Raw genomic sequence first — 21,872 nt, 5'->3', positions numbered from 1 at the left:
AGTCATATACGCATACCTACATGAGTCTCGATCATAATTGTGCAAAAGTTTATAATGAATGTAATGCACCATATATATTGAAAAGCTGGTGCAGTTTCTTTTTGCATTGGTCAATATGAATGAAACTTGCTGTGTAGATGTTTTACACCAATACAGTCCTACATTTTCTAAAATGACAATTTCTATGTGTTTTATAACATTATTTTACATGTAGGCACTGTAATTCGGATTAGTAGGCCATATTTAGATTTGAAAATTTCTATGCAACAATCTATGACAACTTATAGTACCTGATTACTGAGCACAAATACTTCATTGATTTCGCTATGCTTGAATCTAATTGCATATTCATTTACTAATTAAAATTGCATTGCCTTTATATGCGGTAAGTGACTTTTCCCCTTAGGTTTGTATTTTACTACATGGACTGATGAGAAAAGTATTTGCTTTGCTCACTCATGTTGTTGTGTTTTATCTAGGACCCTAATTAAATATTTCATATTTAGAAATAGCCAATGCAAACCAAATGCGGCAAGGCTACTTCCTTAGACTCCTAGAAAGCACAACGAGTTCTTACAACATACCAAACCTCCAGCAACCTGGGAATTCCCCGTGCTTTTGTTTTGATTTGTCTTAGAACTCCTGCAAGCACTGAAAGAACGGTCAGTTCTTAGTGACATCTTTAATTGACGTCTTATGTCCAACCTTACGTCAAACACGGCACCTTCCAGGCATAAATATACCAGCGTATGCCTTAAGCAACACACGGTGGTGTGGAGCAGAGCGGCTATCTACTTATCCGAAGCCCAGCTGATGCGAGTGCAGAAGGAAGCCGTCCCTCCCATTTGACGCACTGAGAAAGACGCTGTCTTTTTCTCCTGCCGAGAAAATACAGCTCCGGTGTTTCCAGTCACCCTCGCGGGTTACTGGGAGATCGAGTCCTGAGAGGGAGATACAAGACCTCCTCCATTCTAAAAACCAAGGTACGGAGCTGATTAGATCCTTAGAGAATTCTTGGGTCCGATACTTGGCAAAAACTAACTTAACTTAAACTGCAGCCCATCTACTCCTTCCCACGTACTAGGCTTAGGTTAGGTACACCGGGGTAGGCGTATTTAGATGCACCAGTTGAGTACGTTTAGTCAAGCTTTTATCTTTGTATGTAACTGTATATATTTTATACCTTTTAAGTATCATATGGCTCAGAAACCATATCAATGCTTTTACAGTATTATTTCGTAATACTCCTTTTACTGTACGCACTTTACTTTATAACAAGTATTGCAATCATAGCAATTCATTCTCTTGCATGAGAAAGAAGACTATTCAATAAATAACACCTTTTCATTGAAAACGCCCGTCTCTCTATTTCTCTGCACTCTGGTGAAACTAAGTATGCATAACTGACTGAGTGAAATAGCTATATATTGTTTTCACACGACTCTGGAGATATACTCCTTATTCTGGGGGAGCAAAGGTGTCATGTGTATGCGGTTGTCAGAAGCTGAATCCCTTCTTGTCTAATCAGGTAAGTTCACTCCTCCCTGTTCATTCGAGAAAGTTTCTAGTGACCTCTGAGCTAGCTGGCAAACATAAATTAAGTCTTACATATTCAATAGAGACCTAGTCGACCTCAGTCCTACGTCTAAACTATTGTTTATGTTATTCCAATGCGCAGAGCCTATTGGGAAAATAGGAACTACACTACATGGCGCCCAACGTTTGGTAAGGCGATAATCTAACGCAAGACACTAGAGTAACTCAGTTGTGCTTTTTCACACAGACTCTTTTTTCCCGTAAAACTCCAATAGACGTCTGGAGTGGGTGAAAGGTTAATATCCGCCGGAACTTAGTAGGATGAGAATCCTATGTATTCGTTTATGGTATAATCAACGTTGAAGGATACAGTGTTCCAAAATATTGTGCACCTAATCTTTTGTTTCCAAAAAAAAAAAAAAACTTGCTCTGCAGGACACTTTTCTTTAAATAATGTCGCTTAACGGCGACAACAACGAAATCGGTGGAGCCGCAGTAAATGCGAATCAACCAGGTGCAGACCTTACAGGGTTGAATGAAGACAACCGTGATGCAGTAATCATCCCGGCCAACATAAGAAAAACCATAACTATAAAACTTATAGAAAACCGAGTAACATCAAGAGGTGGTACGGTCGTATTTGTGGTAGATGCACATGAGTTTCGGCAGACAGAGGTATTCTATTCCTGGATAACTTTTCCAGAAGCAAATGCTGTAACACATGAGTTCCACTTCTACAAAGTAGCGGAATCTCTAGAGGAATACTCTCCTTTTGAGGAAGTTGAAATTCCACTAACATACTAAGAGCACCTGCTCTTGTTTAATGGCGCCCTAAATCGTCAAAATCACATTACCAGGCTAGGTCCGTTAGGTAGACCAGGAGCCACATGGCTGGTTCTAGCCAGCTACCCACCACATCCTGACATTGAAACAATGCCAGCCAGAGAACTTTTAGTTCAGTTAAAACAACTAATTAAAATACTTAAACAATTGGTCCAATATGTCATGCGGACTTCAACAGTCCAACCCGCAATTAAACTTCCACAAAACACCCCTCATAAGGGGAACACTAATAAAATTACACCACAGAATATACAATCATATCTTGGTAAAACACCCGCAAAACGGGAACAAATTCCATTCTGGTTAGCTCAAAAAATCATTCAGATAGAGGCGGTATTTCCTGATACTACCCCTCACGAAAAACACAGAATTCTGACTATCTGCCTCCCAATGGGGATCACACCACATGTGGAGGACTGTGACACTTGGGGCACAGTCTTTGCTTCTATCGACACAAAAACACATGGTGTTCCGTCTATGGTGGTTATACCAGATGTACTAAGACAGATTCAAAATAAATACGGTCCAGAACCTGCTTTAACTCTGGGTATTAAATTACTAAAAGACTTTAAGCAGGTCACGGCTATATTATTAGCCAACATTAAAGGGGAAGCAACATGTCTGGCGATCCACCAAAAATTGAAGGAGACAGATATAACAGACCAACCTTTTGAGCTCGCAAAAATAATTGAAAAATCATATGAAGAATTAGGCAGAGATAGTTTGGGTGGTAAACCAGTAAAACCCCAACTAATTGAGAATCCTGAAAAAACCTTTATTAAAAATAATCTCAATTCTCAAAAGAAGAACTGGGAGGGTAACAAACAAACCACTCCAAGAGAAAAACAATTTCAGTCCAGGGGAAGGTCTCCCCAACTGAGAAATAGATCTCCAGAGAGGGGGGGCAAGTCTCCCCAAAGGGAGCCTTCTGAGAAAAGATATAACCTTAGAAATAGGGACAATCTGAGTAAACCTGATACATATCAAGATGTTGATACACGTTCCTCTCGATCTTTTCAGACTTCCTCAAAGAAATCGGAAAGAAGAGGACGGTCAGAACACAAGGAAGAGCAAGTCCAAAGACAAAGAACCTGCCCATCAAAATAAAAAATCACAATTTCCCAGAAAGAAGGTAGCAAGTATTAAAATAAAACATGCCGAGAATCCTGAGGACACAACTGAAAAACGGAGAGTGGGCCCAGACAATGCTAGACAGCGCAGCAGAAGTGAGCATAGCTCGCAAGATCCTGATGAATCTTCTGGAGACAGTGGACACGAATTAATACATTCATGTGGAAACTGCAGACACCCAAGTGAGCGTGACCCATAAACTGTACGAAATACTATTGCGTATAGAGGGAGATAAAACTAGGAAAATAAAAAGTCTCTTTTGGGAGAATCTATTGAAAGGCTACGACATCCTTCTAGCAGAAAAAGACTGGCCACCAGAGTTTGTCAGGGAGTGCCCACATGGCGAAGAAATTATTATGCCTGCCTTCTCAAATCACATTCCAATACATAAAAAATACACACTTGCTAGAAAATGGGCAGTGGCCCAAGCCCCAGCATTATATAAAGATCATGTAGGATGGGATGAGGACTCTCCTCATCATAAAATCCAGTTAAAAAATCAACCTACTGCACCGAGGCAGTATCCGGTTAGGCAAGAAGCTAAAAAACAAGTAAAAGAAATTTTAGATCAATTTGAATATAAGGGGGTGATTCAAACATGCACCTCACAAATGAACAATCCTTTGTTTTCTGTCTCCAAGCCAGACGATTCATATTGTCTAGTTTTGGACTACAGACATCTAAACTCCTGCTGTAAAACTTTTGCAGTCCAAAACTCACACAGTGCAGCACTAATGAATAACATTGTGCGCAAAAAATATAAAATGGCATTAGATATCTCGAATGGATTCTTCTGTCAAAACATTGCACCTGAAAGCAGGTATTTGACCACTTTCTCAATAATGGGGTCGCAAAAACAATTTAGTCATCTCTCACAGGGATTCAAGAACAGCCCAGGATTATTTTCAGGAAGGGTAACAGAGTTACTACAAATGTATGATGATGAGGCATTATCTTATGTCAATGACATCTATCTTACAGATGATGACCTGGAGACTCACTTGAAAAGAGTGAACACCATAATACTTGGGTTCGCTTCTGAAAGGTACAAATTTAATTTAAAAAAATCCAGAATTGCCCATTTAACTGTCCTATTTTTAGGATATGAATTATCAAGTGAAGGCAAAAGCCTGGCAGACAACTTCTTAGAGAAGTGTGCTGTACTCCAAGCTCCAAAAACGCTGAAAAACCTGCAATCAATACTAGGTTTCCTGAATTTCGGAAGAACATACATTTTAAATTATGCAGAGAGGGTTAAACCTCGCTACGAACTAATAAAACCTGATTTTAAACCAATTAATTGGACTCAAAGACATACAGACATTTTAAGATCAATGCAGACAGATATGTTAACTAAAACAAAACTGCAAACACGCGCGAATGAACGCTACCTTGTAATCCGAATCATCCCCAGAAAAATGCGGATTCACATACCTGACCTCTAATGAGGGAGAAACGGTACCAATAGCTTACAAATCACATTTGTACACACAAGCTGAAATGAAATTCAGTTCAACTGAAAACATTCTATCTGCTGTTCAGAAGGCTGTAGCAAAAGAAAGAGCCCTAGCCCAAGGTAAACGAATAATTATCGTTACACCAATACCTGCCCTAGAAGCAGTAACAAGAGCAAGCATCCCCAATGCTAAAGCTTTACATCCAAGATGGATACAATGGGTTAATTCTCTTGCTGCACCAGACGTAGTATGTGAATTTGATCCTAATTTAAAAACACAAGAATTTCTGCAATACGAATATGAATGTCCTCTGCCGATAGAGATTCTGCCTCTGGAACATTACTATTGTATAATATATACAGACGGGTCAGCACAACCCGCGGGGGTAAACAAGCCTATAGTGCTGTGTGCGCGATTGTTAAAGGTCATTGGCATGAAGGGAAATTTAAACCTCTGATGACTAAAACTCAAGTACTCGGAGACTGTACAGCTCAGTGAGCTGAACTACAGGCTTTTAAGATGGCACTTGAAAATAGCGAACGAGAATTCCCCACACCCTTATTGTGCGATTCCTATTACTGTGTCCAGTCTTACAAAAGAACTACAAAAGACTCATGTGATTCATACACTGAGTCATCAACATGATGGCGTTCACGTTGCAGGGAATTCATTGGCTGACGAGGCCGCGAAAGCAGCTGTACAAACGGCTTCCGTAGCTGCCATCACTCGGTCAAAAACAAAAATAGACAGCGAGATAATGCAAGCTGTCAGTGCTTCAGTAAAAAACAGCGGTAAGACACCCCCGAAAGGCTTTCCAGTAAAGTACTCATACAAAACTGATGCGAACAACGTTCCGTTTGCTCAAATCCCTGGAGTGGGGGATAGAGCAATTCCAAACACGGAGCACAGGTTAGGACTAATTTTAGCAGCACACGAAGGTCTCGCCTCTGCACACGCTGGTGTTTCCGCCACAGTATCATTATTAAAACAGAGATATTGGTGGCCACGAATTACAAAACAGACTAGGAACTATGTTCTAGAATGTGAAATATATCAGAAAATGAAAGTGTCAACTGTGAAACAACCAGCGCAGACACCCCTTCTAATCTCAGACAAAACATTAGCATGTGTTTACCTGGACCACTGTGGACCCTTACAAAGGGACGGCAACTATAAATATATCATGGTCGCAGTGGATTCCTGTACGAGATTCATTTGGATGTGGCCCCAGAGCTCGGCTGATGCCAGAACTGTTATAAAAGATTTGCGGGTCTTTATCGGCACATACACAATTGGCATGCTACATTCTGACCAGGGTCCTGCGTTTAGCTCTCGGGCTTACAAGGAGGCCATGGTCAGCATGGGCATTGCATTGCGGTACTCTTATCCCTTCCATCCTGAGGGAAATGCGGTTGTGGAAAGAAAAAAACGGGAAATAAAGCAATCTATAACAGCGAGGGTATTAGGTTCGGGTGATGGGTGGGCCAAACATCTAACAAGTGTCCAACGTAGTCTTAATAATATGCCAAGAAATTCTCTAGGAGGTGTCAGCCCGTATGAACTTTTATTTGATACTAGAATGCTTATTCAGGACTTAGATCGTCAAACTTCAGTGGTGCAACAAAAAGCTTTTGATATCAAAGATCGTTTGGCTGTTTTACAGGACTTAAATTAAACAAGAAAAAGTCTGGGTAAAGAAAAATTAAAGCCAACTACCACTGAAGAAAAACCACCTGTCCCAGCAAGACCTGTCTGGATTCCAAAGATTGGGGATCTGGTCAGAGAAAAGATCGCAGTGAAGAAGGAATTTGGGCCTTCTTACAGAAAAGCAGTACATGTCTTAGCTGTCAGCGGAACAAGATCAATAGTGCTACCGCCTCTTGCTGGTAAAAAGGAGAACCGAGTTGTATCAATCGACCTGGTGAAACCACAACCATGTGGCCAATAATAAGTAGTATGCCCAGTGGACTCCCAAGAAATAGCAGAAGACCAGAGGCCAGATGTAGGTCGCCAAATACGGGTCGGTAATGGCCGATTTTGGCCGTTACCGACCGGTATTTGGGATTTGACATGTAGGTGTCCTCCTAATTACAGAATCGGTATATTTACCGATTCGATAAATTTACCGATTCTGTAAAATACCGAATCAGTAAATTTACTAAATCGGTAAATACAGATGTAGGTGGCACTGAAAGCAGTGCCACAGGCCATTACCGATTTGTTATTTACCATGTAATACTATTACATGGTAAATAACGAATTCCAGTGTACATGCACATCTGTGCATGTACACCTGTGCCATGTGGCACACATACATGCCCTAACGGCATGTATGTGTGTCACATGGCACACAAGGCAAAATCAGGGGTGCACCAGGGTGTCAAAGTGACACCCTGTCACCCTTGCAAAATCGGTCATTTTACCGAATCTGTATTTACTGATTCAGTAATTGACATTGATTCCTTTGGGCCTATAGGCCCATAGGAATCAATGGCAATTACCGAATCGGTAAATACCGATTCGGTAATTAACGAATCATACAGATTCGGTAGAAATTACCAAATTTTTACCTACATTTGATTTACCGAATCTAGAATACCGAATCGGTAAAATTCGGTATTCTAGAGTCGGTAAATCAGATTTACCTACATCTGGGCCCAAATCTTGCTACAATTCAAGAGGTTCAATCACATTTGATAAACCTATGGTGATTAAGAAAGGACTATGTAACAAAGCCATGGAACTTGTGCCTCTTGAGACCCAAATTGCTACAGTTCAACAAGAAACACCAGTATACAACGATGTAGCTTCGGTCTACACAAATGTAACAAAAGAAAATGCAAAGATCAATGGAAATCCGGAAGCAATCCCACCACTTGACAGAACTGCATCTGGCTATTTTATCAACTTTGATGATTTTTCCGATGATCCAAGTGAACATGGAGACAAGCCAGCAACGAAAACATTCAAAGAAAAAGTAAAAGAACTCTTTCATCAACTCAAAGAAATATATCTAACTCCTCAATGGATTAAATTGTGGATTGTGTTAGGCGTACTTTTCCTCTTTCTGTGGCTCATCTTGGTTTTAAGTTTGGGTAGATTTATTGATGGAAAATATAGTACAATGGACACAGCAAGTCAGAACATCAACTTAGTCCTGAAACCACACAGATCATCACACATCGAAAAAAGAGAACTGTCATCAGTGAACATCACAGCCATCCCCATACCTGGTGGTGTAGCATGGGACAAAACTGACTATGAAATGTATGGCCCGGTTGAGCTCTTGAAATTGCCACACCAATTTAAGATTTTGTTGAGTGACTTTGTTTCACCTAGTAGATTCTCTGATGATTGGGACTTTGAAAATATTAATAATATGATGTCAGATTTAGAAATGTCAGTAAAATTTACTGCACATGATTATTTACAGGGTTCATCGAATTATGAGGATATGTACTGTTTTAACCATTACGGGCATCATTATCTGCATAAGTCCGCTAATCCTAGAAATACTTTCGTTTATAATCAATGGGAAAATTGTCCAACCCCGCCAAAAGGCAGCTCAAAGACATTTTTTGAAAAATTCCCATACTTCTCGGGGTTTAATGTAACTGATCCAGAAACATTCTATTTTAAACTGTTAAATAAGACAGGGGTGAAAAATATGTTGACAAATACTAAACTGATTTATTCAGAAAAATGTTATGAAAAAATGTCTACATTTGGTTATGAATATTGGAAAAATAACATTGAGACAAAAACCATTTGGGGAACGAAAGAATGGCTGGTACAAGGTGTAGAAGCATTGTACAGAGCCTGCATGATCCCAGAACAAATAATGTTCCTGAATGACACAGTTCAGCAAACAACCTGTCTTAGTTTAGCCAAGATAAAAGATCTAAACAACCCGTCTATACCAAAGCCAATACCTGATGGAAACACCACTGCAGATGAGGGGTTAGACATGGCCTATATTTTAAAACAAAGCAGAACACTTCCTGATTGGAAAAAATGGTTAATCTGGCCCACAGACACTAATAACTGTCATGATAGATTCCTGGACAAAATACAGGGGTTCAAACAAAACAGGCCAGACCCAAGATATTCCTAAAGACAACATCCAGGGATAATTACAACATACAGTGTGGGAAAGCTATGCCTCGAATGGCTACAGAAATCCACACTTCCAGAAATTAAGCAACACTTAACTTTACTTAAAGAAGGTGCTGACTTGCGAGTTTTCATAATGGAACCTCGCAAACAGCGTCAAAAACGTTTCATATACGCCGGTATATACGCAGCATACAATGAAGCTTGGAAATTAAATCAAATTGAAACTGCTGAAAAAATACGAGAAGTTGATCGTATTAATTTGAAAAAAGCGTTTTCTGTTGTGGACAATGGGTTAACGACTCTGTCCTCCTGAATCTATTCACTGGATAGCATTGTATCATCTGCTATTGATATAATAGAGCAGGATATGATAATGTTACAACATTGTCAGTCCCAAGTGCGTTCTATTGTACAGCTAGGCTGGACGTTACAAAATTTGCGTTCAGGTCACGTGCCATGGCGTCTAATCAACATAACGTCATTATGTTCTATCTTTAACCTTACTGATAGACAAATCTCTTTGGCACAGAAAGGAGCATTGAATGGATAATACATAGCACCATTACAATACCGATAACAGCTTTTCAGTTTCAATACTGCCAAGAGTATATACCAGCAGGCCTGTATGAAAGGTTGGGTAAAGGATACATCAAATCAACCTGGAATTTACCATTTACACACAGGTGTTGGAGTGGGGCAAAGAGAGAGGTATTTCTTAGTGGCAGTAACTGCAAAATATCACTGAGCGGTACACTCCTATGCAAAGGTATAAACCTGCATGGACCTTGCAAGGGTTCATCAAATAACCTTTCATGTCACCTGCACGGAACCCCGGCCACACAGATAGAGCCATTTTTCAGACATCTTTCCAACAGTAGCTACGTTATATTAAGTGACCGCAGCTGTTGTGGCATGGTGCCAGGAAAACCCTATCTCGTGAGCGTCACTTCCAGGGTCATTTGTTGTATGCAATTATTGTATCCAAAAAGCAACCCAGACATGGATGCGGAAATTTGGCCTTCTGTGAATATCTCTTCTACTCAAATTGATACTTTAAGCAGAATGAAGTCTATTCTTTTACAGACAACTGTGCCTTAAACCTCGTCCAAAGAGACGTATGAACTGCAAGCTGCAAGGACAGCGGCAGAGATACATACCCTTTTATCAACAAACTGCCCCATGCATTTCATAGAAATGTTAAGACAAATTTTAAAAATGTCAGATACTAGTGGCATCACACATTTATTTAAGACATTTTTTTCGGTACTGTTAACACCCTTTGAGACAGTCCTGGGCATCTTCACGAATTTTGTGCACTCTCTTTTTGGTGGCCTGCCACTTATTTTGGGACTCGTAGCAGGAATTTCATTTTTGCTCCTTCTGCTCCGATATGGCAAGCTCAGTCACAAACAAAACTCAGGCTTCGATGGAAGAAAGAATCCTAGCAATACGATACAGAGACCGTATCACTAAGGTCCTCGGATTGGCCCAGCTAAGAGATCTGAATACAACCTGGTTTCTTTCATTCAGACCGATCTGGCAAAATTGCATCTTACCTGTGCTTCGATGTCTGCTATGCGGAGAAGAATGCGTGTTGGACGTTTGTCTTACACTACCATCAATAGTACCAATCGATATCGACGCTTTGCTTTGTCCAGTAACGACTCATGCAACATGTTGTCCCCAGCGGCTACCGATTCTGATGACGGCATTCGTTGAGATTTCACCACTACGAGTAGGTGGCGGTGAAGTACGAGATGAAACAGCAGCACACAGGTACAACCTTCTGTGAACATTGCTGATCTAAACACCGATGATGGCAATGCATCGCATATATGCACTATTTCTGATTTTTCAGCGTTGGCACAACTTTCACCTACTGTTGTAGATTAATTTTTTGCTGGTCTAGCTGAGCAAATGTTCTCCCCTAACAACGAGAATAACAATTGAAATAGCGAGCACACAGCGTTCCCTGAACTCTGAATTCGGCTTTCAACTTTTAAAAACATCACTGCTGAAAAGACTTGGAACTATTTTTCTACCCTGAAAAGAAAATTATTTTTTCTCTCCATGAACTTCCAAAATATTTACTTTTTTTGGCACAAGGTACTCTGCTCAGAGTAGAATTATTCTTAGAGAACAGAGCTTCTATTTCTAGAGACTCTAGAGAGAATATTTTGAATCAGCCTCTAGCACACTTACAATCTTGTATGAATATGTGATGAAATGGTCTCGGCCTTCTCTTTTGTATTAAGAGCCATTTCATAAATGTAATTTTCGCAATTCATTCAGCTGATACTTATGTTTGAATTATCAGAATGATACCACTGCTTGAATGCGTACAGTATAATACTAATTTTCGTGTATCTATACCGTTTCAAATGCATTTAACGTATTTTGGGGTGGGATGGAAAAACACATGCATACCTATATGTTTATATATTGCTTAGTATTTAGTAATGATGGACATTATACGTGGAGTGGGTGTTGTGTTTTATCTAGGACCCTAATTAAATATTTCATATTTAGTAATAGCCAATGCAAACCAAATGCGGCAAGGCAACTTCCTTAGACTCCTAGAAAGCACAACGAGTACTTACAGCATACCAAACCTCCAGCAACCTGGGAATTCCCCAAGCTTTTGTTTTGATTTGTCTTAGAAATCCTGCAAGCACTGAAAGACGGTCAGTTCTTAGTGACATCTTTAATTGACGTCTTATGTCCAACCTTACGTCAAACCCGTCACCTTTCAGGTATTAATATACCAGCGTTTGCCTTAGGCAACACACAGTGGTGTGGAGCAGAGCGGCTATCTACTTATCCGAAGCCCAGCTGATGCGAGTGCCAAAGGAAGCCGTTCCTCCCATTTGACGCACTGAGAAAAACACTGTCTTTTTCTCCTGCCGAGAAAATCCAGCTCCGGTGTTTCCAGTCACCGTCGCGGGTTACTGGGAGATCGAGTCCTGAGAGGGAGATACAAGACCTCCTCCATTCTAACAACCAAGGTACGGAGCTGATTAGATCCTTAGAGAATTCTTGGGTCCGATACTTGGCAAAAACGAACTTAACTTAAACTGCAGCCCATCTACTCCTTCCCACGTACTAGGCTTAGGTTAGGTACACCGGGGTAGGCGTATTTAGAAGCACCAGTTGAATACGTTTAGTCAAGCTTTTATCTTTGTATGTAACAGTATATATTTTATACCTTTTAAGTATCATATGGCTCAGAAACCATATCAATGCTTTTACAGTATTATTTTGTAATACTCCTTTTACTGTACGCACTTTACTTTATAACAAGTATTGCAATCATAGCAATTCATTTCTCTTGCATGAGAAAGAAGACTGTTCAATAAATAACACCTTTTTATTGAAAACGCCTGTCTCTCTATTTCTCTGCACTCTGGTGAAACTAATTATGCACAACTGACTGAGTGAAATAGCTATCTATTGATTTCACACGACTCTGGAGCAGGGGCGGTGGGTGACATTTCAAAGTGGTGGGGTGCAAAGTGATTTGCATACAGCACCGTAGCGAGCGAGCAAGCCCGAACCCCAAAAGTGGGTTTTGGGGGGGGTCACCCCCCAGAAAATTTTGAAAAAAAGAAGAAAAATCGTGCATTTTCATGCAAATTTGAGAAAGCAGGAAGGTTAATAAAGCAATTGTGAAAGGGCAGTTATTGCATTAATAGATGGCATAAGATAGGTAGCTGCTTATTCAGTATAACCACAGAATGACCATGCAAGGTTCTACAGCATATTCTAAAGCAGAACATAACAAAACGCCCACTCTGTGACGTTTCCCACTTTCACTGAGCTATGATGGACTCTCTGCCTTCCTGCACTCTATGGCACCCATGTCCTGTGCACCGTCTACCACTGCATCACACTCCCCCATGCGCATACCACTCGGTTTATACTTGTAACCCCATCTTCGAGCCTTCATCCGCTTTTTTTGTTGTTGCAGTTTTTATATAGCGCAAACTTGACCAGAAGGTATTGCAGCGCTTTACATGAACACCAATCACAATACACATCATTTTCGATAAACACGGGGAGATTAAGTAATTTGCTCAGAATCACAGATTGTTGAGCCAAAGCCGAGACCCAAACTTGATTCCCCAGCTCCAAGGTCGGTAGGACATCCTGTCCCGTCACTCCCTCTGTGCCCTCGCTCATTCTATATCCGCCAGGTGCAATATCACACAATCTATGACCTTAAGTTAACCACTTCTGTCCCAGCACCTTGTCTGACCCCACCAAGGCTGTGCCCGTCTCCCCCATTCTTTAATGACCCCGGTCTGCACGCTAGAAACTTTGAAAAATCCGAGTGTCCTACAAAAAAACACGCCTGTCACACTCCCAGGGCACTTGGATAATGTGACCCACAGAGGTGTCAGGATCACACAGTGTGTTCGCAGGGTCCAACATATTCAATAGAGACCTAGTCGACCTCAGTCCTACGTCTCAACTATCGTTTATGTTATTCCAACGCGCAGAGCCTATTGGGAAAATAGAAACTACACTACAATGTAACTGTCTTGCACTCTCGAATGACAGCCCTGATGTTTAGAGGATACTTTTTCGATACTCCAACATGAATTTTAATGTGAAAACTATTGACCATTGCACATGGAAAGCAACAGTTTGAATTTTTCTTTGTGGACTAACCTGTATGCCCGGAACAGACGATCGATTCCCATGACTTCTATGGGACCGGGAACCATCTAGAAAAGCAAGACGCCACTGAGCCCAGGCTGTTCCTGACGCAGGGTGGCTCTCTTGCTGGACACAAGATGTCCTGGTGTGACACAACCGTGCTCCTCTCTCAAACTCCAGCAGAACTGCTGGTTCAAATCACTAGGGCGTGAGGCACCTCCTAACCTCACGCACAGCACTAAACTCCCGCATCTCAGCCCCCCCCCCCATGCACCACAAACTGAGTAGCTGCTTGCGTGAGAACTTGGGGGTGAGGAAATCACTATACACCCCCCGCCTTCATATCCAGAAACAACTGCAAGAAGTACACGCATAGACAAAGCCAGTCGGTCTCACAATTGCTTTGCTGTTTTTTCTTTTTATTTACTACTCAAGTTGGATTAGTAAATAAAAAAAGTGTAGCACAAAAGCATTTTTTAAGCAGTAATAACCCAGAGGACTCACATGGGGAGAAGCAACAGCAAGGGTGCAGTTGGAGAATGAAGCATAACAGGTGTGAAGCGGCATGGAGGGCGGGGCAGAAGCAACATGGAGATAGTTGTATGGGCAAGAAAGTGGAGTGGGGAGGAATTACATGTGGGCGAATGAAATACTAAGGGGGCAGGAGAAAATCACACGAGCGAGAGATCACGAGTAAGACACGAGGGCCAAATCTGAAAAACACATGCACTCTTGTACAGTGCTTACTGTCCCCCTTGACTTGGACCTTAATGGAGCTCCTGCAGGGGAGTATCATTAAAAAAGTATGCATCAAATTAGCACAAAGAAAGCAAACATCATTGAAAGCTCAAACTGAGGTTTTACCTAGTGTCGCAAATATATACAGAATAAGGGATCATGAGAGGAAATAAACTTTTTAAGACTTTTAAGAGAGATCAACTCAGAGGGCGAACAAGTAGTTCTTTATTCAATTTCCACCAAATAACACCTACTCATATACACAGGTTGCTGCAACTCATGTTACACCTCTATTCTATACACTTGTCATGAGAATATAATCTCACAAAAAAACATACTGAAACTTTTCCTTAAACTCATTCATGCTCCTGCTAGCGAGAAAGGCAGATCTGCTGAAGCACACTTCTGCAACAAACCCATTGTACAAGTATTACTTGCTTGCGCTGCCATTATTTCTCCTTCACTGGCGAGGGATGCTTTTAGCAAAGTGCTTTCGTCCCCGTTATAACAGCTCAGTTCACCGTGATCACACAGTTGAATGCAGCTCACCTGCAACAACAAAAAGAGGTCTGCAAATCTACTGGGCGGCAGTGTTGCTGTATTACCCCACCAGACGCGGTGCATATCAGAGCGCGCAGCACTGCAGACAGCAGAGGGCAGGACCAGTTCCCAGTACATGATTATGTTGTATATCTTAATTTAGGTGTATGTACTGTGAACTGCAACTGTCTCGTGAGAGGCTTCAAACACGTGTCTTGCAGTGTTCGATGTGGCTCAGGCGGGAGACAGTGACAGTTGTGGATGTGAAAGAAGGCATGGAGCAGGCTGGGAGCCTCGAACTGTGATGACTAATAAACTTTCAAAAAGCCCTCTGAAAGTATACGTAAGTTTGTACTACAACAAGTTGGCAACTAACCTGTTTATACCACGTGCCTGGAGCACACGAAAGAGACGCCGACCGCGACAGAGGCAGAGCTCTTCCTTGACAGGATGACCCACCCCCACCACGCGCGACATCCAATGATGGATGCTGCCGGTGGACGAGCCAATCCAGGTGCTGCATGCAGCGCCAGGATTGGCTAGTGTGGCACATTTGCTGCTCACCATGTCGCCCTTTGGAAACCCGGGCTGTGGCAGCAAACAAGCACCCCTGGGTCCTCCTGGGGAACTTACAGTGCGCATGCTTGAGAAAGTTGGCAACTTTCCCAAGCATGCGCACTGTAAGTTCCCCAGCGGGACTGTCACTGCGCACTACGGTCTGCTGCAGCCTGAGTGTGGACTGTCACTCAAGCTGCAGCAGGCCACCCCCCCTGCCCAATTCCCGCCGGCGGCTGTATTTTATTTAGACGTCAGATACTAGGATTGCGGCCGGCGGCCGCGATGCGGGTTCATGGTGGCTGGTGGGGCTACGCCCCTACGCCCCAATGGACGCACCGCTGCTGCTCTGGAGATATACTCGTCATTCTGGGGGAGCAAAGTTGTCATGTTTATGCGGTTGTCAGAAGCTGAATCCCTTCTTGTCTAATCAGGGAAGTTCACTCCTCCCTGGTCATTCGAGAAAGTTTCTAGTGACCTCTGAGCTAGCTGGCAAACCTAAATTAAGTCCAACATATTCAATAGAGACCTAGTCGACCTCAGTCCTACGTCTCAACTATCGTTTATGTTATTCCAACGCGCAGAGCCTATTGGGAAAATAGAAACTACACTACAATGTAACTGTCTTGTACTCTCGAATGACAGCCCTGATGTTTAGAGGATACTTTTTCGATACTCCAACATGAATTTTAATGTGAAAACTATTGACCATTGCACATGGAAAGCAACAGTTTGAATTTTTCTTTGTGGACTAACCTGTATGCCCGGAACAGACGATCGATTCCCATGACTTCTATGGGAAAGCTTTTTTTGTTGTTGCAGTTTTTATATAGCGCAAACTTGACCAGAAGGTATTGCAGCACTTTACATGAACACCAATCACAATACACATCATTTTCGATAAACACGGGGAGATTAAGTAATTTGCTCAGAATCACAGATTGTTGAGCCAAAGCCGAGACCCAAACTTGATTCCCCAGCTCCAAGGTCGGTAGGACATCCTGTCCCGTCACTCCCTCTGTGCCCTCGCTCATTCTATATCCGCCAGGTGCAATATCACACAATCTATGACCTTAAGTTAACCACTTCTGTCCCAGCACCTTGTCTGACCCCACCAATGCTGTGCCCGTCTCCCCCATGCTTTAATGATTGCACATGGAAAGCAACAGTTTGAATTTTTCTTTGTGGACTAACCTGTATGCCCGGAACAGACAATCGATTCCCATGACTTCTATGGGAAAGTGTCCCAAAGTATCTACCTTTGCACCTTGTGAGCAGGTGATGGTCACATGACATGGACCATAGTGGGGTGACAATTGATGTATTTTCCGGACTTGGTGGATTATAATAGCAATTTTCAAGTTTTTGGATGGGGCTATTTTGGCATGTTCTTGGTGGAGAGTTCGGAGCTAGAGCTCTCTGTTCCTTCGCCCTTATGGAGAACCCCTGCTTAATTGCCTTCTTTACTGATGCACCTATCCTTCCTGAAGAGTTGTCAGTGGAGTTGCTTACACTACTGGTTAGCCAGCCCTTGCCTCCTTTCTAATCCTAACTGTGATTAAACTCAATACCTATGCTAAGAGAACTTTTCCTGAACTGTCTCCCTGCCCTTACCATTGGTAAGAACACTCTTGTATAGCAAACTTTCCATTTACTCTTTGGCTTTGCATATGTTTGGCAAAATGTGTGGTTTTATAGTACATTCTGTAATTTCATATCGAGACACATGACTTATTGCCAAAAATTCTGATTATTGCTTCAAATTCTAAATCTGACTAATAAAAAACTAAATTCAATCTTTATTGTCCGACTTCTCTAAATTGTCTTTTTGAAATGCTCTTTCCACAGAGATTGGGTATACAGTCATTTAGATTCTAATGCATAACGGAGCTAGCCATAGATTATTCTCAGAACATCAGATTCTTTTGTTATTGTTCTGCACAGCAACAGCAGAACTATTGGAATGTATTATTTTGGCATGATTGAAATTCTTTAGGAGGTTCAGGCTTCCCTTTGCTATTCTGTTATTTACAGCTCGGTCTTGAGAGTAGCATATTTAAATTTGATTTCCAATCTGTGAGATGGTTGCCGATTATTTGTTTTTCTTCGGGTAGACAACAGGAAACGTCCTAATTCCTCACCCCTCAATGTGATAAGCAAGGTCGATCGGAGGACCAAATCCTCTATGAGTATGAGTAGATGTTATGAGTAGCTATCATAAAATAATAATCATTTTGGGGCCAATAATAACGTCCGCTGCAACAAAACTTGGTACCACAGATATTTTCCGAGTCCACAGTCCAAACTCGCATGGTTCAGCAAGAGGATTTATGGAGCACCAGTGACATGAGACGACTTGTAAAAGCAAAGCAGAGCGAGTATTAATAAGGATGCGTGTTTCGATTGCTGTTGCTTAGATTGCAGGTTTTTGAAAAGACTGTGATGTTTTGTGAGTTTGAAAAGGTTGTGTGAATGTGGCGCCTATTGCAAAGAAGGAGTTGAAGTCATTATCGTGTCGAACGTGTCCAAAGATCGTGGGATAGAAATCACTATGAGGTGATCTCAGTGTAGAAGGCACTGAGTGTACTTGTCTGCTGTGTTGTGGTGTTGGTCATGAGACGTCGGCAACATCTTATGTATAGGGATTTTTCATTGTCCAATTGTGAAAATTGGCTGGTATAGTTGACCTTAGGTGCACAGCAAGCAACTGTATCAATCGTTGTGAAATCCCACTGGTCGAGATTTCATTTGAAGTGAGTGGAGATTTAGAATGTAGAAGAATAGTTTAAATACCTTGAGGGAGTGACAATCTATTTCCTTCCTTAGTGGAGCAGATAGACATAGTTGTTGAAAATGCTTTCGTTGTCTTGTGTATTTGCTTAGAAGAACTCAGAGGAGGAAATTGTGAAGGAGGGTGAGCTGCTCCAAGGACTGAGGTTGACGACACAGTGTGCCATGCTGGTATTGGTCGGTTGGTGTAAAACCATGCTGGGATTGGTTGAATATATCATGAGAGTTGCTGGTATTGGTTGTGAGTGGCAAACTAGAGGCGACGCTCGTCTGTCATGGTCTCATACGCCTTTATAGCCTTAACAACACAGAATTTTACAACATCTTGGAATGCCAGGTATGGCACAGTTCTTGGGTTAGTCTTTGTCCTTCGAGCAATATGGAAATGTACCCCTTCTGGGAAAAATACTCTACCTGTTAGGTCCAGTGCCCGAACATCTGAGACACTTCGACAGGAAACCAAACACCATAGAGTGGCTAACTTTGCCGACAACTGTTTCCTGAACAAATACTATTTGATGGCTAAGCTTTAAAAAGTTGTAAAACTTTGTTCACATACCACAAGACTGATTATCTGGGCTCAGGGGGAACCAATAAGCAAATACTCCTCATGAGACTACAAACCAGGGGATGTGCAACTACCGGATGACCGTCCACCAGAAGATGGCCTGATGAAATGGCTGACCTGAAGATGTTATGGGCCTGTATGCCAACTCACTTGAAACTAGTTCCACCAGAAAATTCTGAATGTGGACAACTTCTGACCCCAAGGGATCCACCAGTTGTTGGAGACGCCAACACAACCTTCATGACCAGGCTGATCCATATATAAATTATTTGTACTATTTGCCCAGGACTTAACGAAAAAAGAGACAGCTGTTCGTGAAATGCCCGGGACTTTCACCATTCACAGTAATTCTCCAGACCATGAGGCCTAGGGAGCCTGCCAGAACTAGATGGTGAGGATTGCAATGGGAATCCAGAGGAGATCCTGAAATTGAGGTAGAGGGTTTGGAAAATCCCAAGAAAGTTCTTTCAGGACTGGAAACCATATTTGAGATCTCTGTATCAGGGTGATCACCACCAGATTCACCTGCTGCCGCTGTACTTGGCTGCATAATCTCATTATCATCACAAAGGGTGGAAATGCGTACCCTAACTCCATGCTCCAATACTGGAAAAATGTGCCTGTGAACACCGCATTGGGGTCCGGTTTCCAACTGCAAATCCTGCCCAGCTGGAAATTCAGTCAAGAGGCAAGCAGGAGAAAGGTCCACACCTGTCCTGAACTTGTTAGAACACCCGTGGGTGAAGCTTCCAGAGACTGACTTCCCTCCAATGTCAGGGGTGCCAGTCTGCTACTTGATTGGCTTTCCCCAGCAGATGCTGCGGTGACACTGAGATCTGATGGTCCAGGCAAAAATTCCATAAAGACGTTCCAGGTCCGAGAGAGCCTTTTATCTCCTTCCCTAAAGATGATTGATGTAGCGTACTGCTGCTGCGTTGTCCATCTTGAGGAAAACCGAGCATTGAGCCTTGTCCTTGATCCAACACTTGATATTGAATGATCCCACCATTAGCTCTAAGCAGATTATGTGAAGCTCATGTTCCACGGAGGACCAATTTCTGCCTGTGATGAGTTTACCACAGCGAGCCTCCCAGCTTGAACCACTGGTGTTCGCTTTTATCACTAGGTCTGGTTGGCACTGAAAATCAACTGACCATTTCAGGCCTTCATACGGGTAACCTACCATTGTAGCTCCTCCTGTACCTCCTCTCAGAGGGGCACTAACTGAGAATAGTTTAGGCCCTTCTGCAGGTGGGAGATTCTTAATAGTTGAAGCACTCGGTAGTGGAGAGGGCCCAGGAAGATGGCCTGGATAGAGTATGAGAGGACACCGCCTATCCATGCCAACTGGCGTAGGGAGATCTGCGATTTGGACAAGTATGTCCTGAGTTTGTGTTTGATCTTTGCCAACTTGTGGGATGAGAGACTGAGGGTAGCTTTCACCGAGTTCACCAGGAACCCCAGGAACTGTACGCTCTGCGTGGGAGGAAGGGAGTATTTTCCTTGGTTGATTACGAAGCCCAGACCCTCAAATAAATCGATAGTCATCTGTAACTGCTCTCGTAAATGTACTGAACATTGACTCATAATCAGGATATTGTTCAGATAAATTATTAGTCACAACTCCTGTGCCATGAGGGGCTCGATCACTTGTCTCATTACCTTGGTGAAACATCATGGTGCAGGAGACAGACCAAAAAGAAGGGAGGAGAACTCGAATATCTGCGATCTCCATTGGCATTGTAAGCAAACGCCTGTAAGAATAAAAAATTGGAGATTGTAAGATAGGTTTTTTTTTTAAGTGCCAGGCAGACCATCCAAATCGTTTGCCATTAAAAGGTCTCTGAGCAGATGTATACCGCCCATCTTGAAGTGACGGTAAACCAGCCACTTGTTGAATTCCCTGAGATTTATCACTGGACGTTGACCTACCAGAAAGAGTTAAAGAGGAATGCCCTGGGATGCAAAGTGGATGGGACTATCAAACCTTGCTCCCAGAGCCAGAAAATCTCTAGATCCACAAAGTCTGACTGCTCCCAAGAGAAGACCATGAGAAGTGGGTGAATCGGTTATATGGGAACCCCATTGATTTCTCTCTGGAACTCTTGCGCCGTCTGAAGGAACCATGCATTCGATGACAGAACTTCCCAGCTGTGCACAAAATGTGCCAGACAGCCACCAATTCTGAAACTTGCAGAGTTCTGTACCCTCACTTTGGGAGTTGTTGAAGGCTTCATTGCCTCTGGAACCACCTCTGCCGCCAGGCAATGGGGATAGGATTTGGTAGGGTAAAAGGAGCCAACCTTTGAGGTGTCCTGCCACTGGCCACAGTGGGAATATGCAGTTCTGGAGGAGCCTTTATTGAAGATTCGGCAGGTCGAGCACCTCTGCCATGACCACCTCCCACAAAACCAAGTGGAGTGAATATATACATTTACTTGAGGATTGTGCCTAGTTCAAAGAGCTAAAAGTGTTGGTGAATTTGCTCAACTCCCTAATAAAAGAGTAACCTGAACAGATTGCCTTGAGCAACCGGGCCTGATTCCAAAGTAGTGAGCTCTCCTAGATCTGCGTTGCTCTGTTAAAATCACTGAATTAGCATTACCCAAACAAATCACGGCCCCTTTAGGCCCAGTTGGACAGCACCTCAGGAAAGATTAAGTACCCAGATGATTTACCATCCTCTGCCATATATAAGATCTTGGCAAGAGGGCCGGCCACATCCAGGAGTCCTAGCATGATTTCCAGGACCTGTCTATCAACGAGGGAAAGAAAGAAAAAAAGGACATCACACCATCCACCCTAAATAGGGAAGGAAGTGTATTGACCTGCCTCAGACAGACCCTATACTGTCAGACCATTGGAGGAAGCTTTCCGTCAATGGAATCAGCAGGAGCATAGCCAATAGAAAGATGACAGTCTACCCGACTCAAAATGAG

This window comes from Lissotriton vulgaris, chromosome 7 (assembly GCF_964263255.1).
Source record: "Lissotriton vulgaris chromosome 7, aLisVul1.2, whole genome shotgun sequence".
Lineage (NCBI taxonomy): Eukaryota > Metazoa > Chordata > Amphibia > Caudata > Salamandridae > Lissotriton > Lissotriton vulgaris.
Note: the sequence above shows the minus strand (reverse complement) of the source record.